This window comes from Sinocyclocheilus anshuiensis, unplaced genomic scaffold, assembly GCF_001515605.1.
Source record: "Sinocyclocheilus anshuiensis isolate Anshui unplaced genomic scaffold, SAMN03320099.WGS_v1.1 scaffold2121, whole genome shotgun sequence".
NCBI classification, from domain to species: domain Eukaryota; kingdom Metazoa; phylum Chordata; class Actinopteri; order Cypriniformes; family Cyprinidae; genus Sinocyclocheilus; species Sinocyclocheilus anshuiensis.
The window spans coordinates 1-3,849 of record NW_015551102.1 but is presented as its reverse complement, the minus strand read 5'-3'; positions in this window follow the sequence as shown (position 1 = coordinate 3,849).

Below are 3,849 nucleotides of genomic sequence, written 5' to 3'. Positions count from 1 at the left end.
ATGCTAATCTGCGGTGATTGGTCCGATTGGTCTCATTTTCATTTCATCATGCCTGTAATGCCTGATAAAGCAGCTGTTTGTGAGCGCAGTGCTGCTTTGTGTACAGGGTTACCGGGCAGCTACTTTTACAGCTCCAAAAGCGGCACCTAGTGGCAAAGAATTAATTTGCATTTTCATTCAGACCAAGTTTTCAAGTTTTCCCGGGCTTGCATGCGCAACAAGTGGGTGGGCAATATGCTGTTTCATGTTGACGTCAACATGAAATGGCTTAGGATTAATTTTAAAAACGACTCGTTTCAATGATTCAGAGTCGACTCTTTCTTTTGAGAGACAATAACTTTATACACGGTGCACTTCCAGGTTTAAAATTTTGCAGGATGTTTTCATTCACTTAGAGCTGTATTACACACTGCATCAAAGGTAATTATTAAAAATCCATAATAGGGGCACTTTAACTACTTGATTGAACTCTTGTATAAAATCAATGTCAAATTTACAATCGTGGTTTTCAGGGAAAACTGCACTCTCTTTGTCATGTCATATGTTATAAATATAAAAACTACATATTTACTGCATTATGTTTCTTTTGTGTGCAGTTATGTTCATTTGTTTTGATTTCTCCACAAGATTCTCTCACACACAGACAGGCTGCGCAAGCCTCAACTGGCGCAACCTTGTTATACTGTCAATACATTATCCTTTATAAAATCGCCGTTTACACTAAATGTAATAAAATCAGAATCATTCTCACCGAAATTTCGGTGCTTCCCTAATTAGATGTTTTAATCAGATTAGTTGACCGGTGGGGCAAGTAATATTCTCTTTCACTTACCCCTTCAAAATATCCACTTGTCCCAGACAAGCATTAATTTCGAGCTCTGTTACTGAATTCATCCCGTCAAAGTGGTAGTGACCATGTTACATGCTACTGCTGAAATCCACCCGCATTTGGCGGGTGTTAATGTCAAGCCCTATATAACTCTATATTAGAAAACATCAAAATTTCAGTCATAAATAAAAAATAATATTTAAGAATATTTTAACTTACTACCCTTATAGGGGTGGGAATCACCAGAGGCCTCACGGTATGATGTTATCACGATACTTGTGTCACGATACAATATTATTGCGATTTTAAATATATTGCGATATTCTGCGATATATTGCAATTTATTACCTTTTTCCAACCTCAAATTATGTCCCCAAAGGAAAACTTTGACAACATCAGTTTTAGCTAAAAAGAAACATTTCTCAGTTTATCTCACTTCAGTTTTATTGTTGCAGTGCAAAATGGGATTGTCAAGCAGACAAACTGACCAACACTTTCATGAAAACCTGTCATAAATGTTGTATGCACCAGGCAAACACAACTATTTATTACAGTCTAATCTAGTCCACCTTAATTTAATGTAAACCGGTATGCACTGCTGTGCTACTACAGGTATTTTGAACAGTGCAACTTGAAATTGTACTAAAAAGTTGGGTCCTGTCATAAATGTTGTATGCACCTGGCAAACTCAACTATTTATTACAGTCTAATCTAGTCCACCTTAATTTAAAGGGGTCATATAATGCAATTTCAAGTTTTCCTTTCTCTTTGGAGTGTTACAAGCTGTTCGTGAATAGATAAGATCCTTGAAGTTGCAAAGACTAAAGTCTCAAAACCAAAGAGATATTCTTTATCAAAGTTAGTGTCAGCGCGTTATTTGAGCGGACTTTGCTTTTCCGATGTGCATGAGCGGTACACGAGCGGAATGCACATTCATAGATCGGAATACTGAGCGGAGCGTCAAACCGTACAGTGACGAAGAGAGTGAAACATGCGCGCTGAACACTGCCGGGCAGGGACTACCAAATAGTATAATAAAAGATTGATACTTTGCGTCCGTGTATCGATACAGTATTGCCGCGGAAAATATCGCGATACTATGCTGTATCAATTTTTTCCCCCACCCGAATCGCGATTTCTATAGCGATTCAATGCTTTCAAAATATATACACATTAAATTACTACAAGCACAAATTAATGGAGACCTTGAACAGTGTTCGTGCCCTCGCGTCTCTCCTTCACGCGCTCCGCTATTTACCGCCTGTGACTGTCAAAAGATTGCGCTCGCGCTCCGTTCGTCTCACTGACACATTTTTTGAGCAGCTGATGTGTGATCTCTCTCGTGGCCAGTAATGCTAAAGTGAAGTAATTTTACTTTTCTGTAGTTTTTCAATGGCTTTCGGTCATACCGACGACATTACCTGAGCAGTCGAAGGCTGTGCATTTATTGCATGGACGGAGCAAAAATGTAAGTGTCTAAAGCATACGCACAGTTCCATTGAATGATAAATGTGTTTTAACAATGTCGTTGAAACGAATGTACGAAGGAAACTGTTAAAATAACCACAGCATTAACAACAACCTTGAAATAAGAGAGCGAGGTTTATCTGTTAATCAGTATATTTTCTACCTTATTCTGTGCAGAAAATTGAAATAATTGTTTGTAGTATACAAAACAATCATAAAATTGCCATTAGGAAAAAATTATAGATTACAAATGATTGATTATTGTCCAGAAGTGTATTTGATTTCTTATAGCAAATTCAAAGAGATAAGAAAATAATTCCTTGTGTAAAAAAAAAAAATTATAATAATACATACATTCATAAAAATTTTCGTATTTGACATTTCTGTCACTTCTGAAATGATGGCTATGTCCCTGGTGTGACAAAATGTTAGCCTATACATAATACTTTTAAAGCTCTTTTTTAAGATCTTGGCTTACATAAATTTCGACATATGCCATGTCATGCATAGCACCATTAAACTAGCATCTAACAATGGACAAAAGAGTCTAGTTTTTTTTTTCTCTAACCTATGGTTCTGTAACCATAAAGGCTGCAGTGTAATTTGCCCCCTGACTAAGCATTTAAAGAATTTAGGGGAAGTTTAAATAATCCTGTGAATGCACTTAAAGAATGCAGAATCGAATCATTAATCAAATCGAATTTAAGTGTGAATCGAATCGAATTGTTCTGAATTTGCTAAAATCGTTCTTGAATCGAATCAAAAACGTATGAATCATGAATCGAATCGATTCGCTGTCTACCCAAAGATTCACAGCCCTAATGTTTGCACACAGATCTTTTTCTTTTTTTTTTCAAAATCATTCTCTCACGCACCCTGGTGGTCAGTCTACGCACCCCAGTTTGGGAACCGCTGATATAAATCAATAAGAATTGACTTGATTTTGTTGAAATGAAATTATCAAAAATGAGCATCATGTCATTAACCCAAAAAAATCCTGAGCGGTCATGCAATGTCAAGCAATGCTGGTACATTAAATTTCATGTTCACATAAAAAGGCTGTGTGTTACAGAATTACATGAATAGAACAGTTCACCCAAAAATTAAGATTCTGCCATCATTTACTCTCCCTCATGTTGTTGCAAACCTGTATGAATTTCTTTCTTCTGCTGAACATGAAAGAAGATATTTTGAAGAATGTTGGTAAGCAAACAGTTGTTGGTACCCATTGTCTTCCATATTTTTTTTCATACTACGGAAGTCAACGGCTACCAGCAACTGTTTGGTTACCAACATTATTCAAAATATCTTCTTTTATGTTCAACAGATGAAAGAAACTCGTCAACTGGAGGGTGATAAATGATAAACGTTTTTGGGTGAACTATCCCTTTAAGACACATCTGCACCAATTCACCATTTCTAAGACATTTACAGTCTTTAGGACAGTTTGTCCTCATCCATCCAACACAATTAACCTCTTAGTATATAAGACGATGCAAGCGTTCATTTTAGGGTTGGGCGATGTCTACCAAATTGGCATCGGACGATGTCTG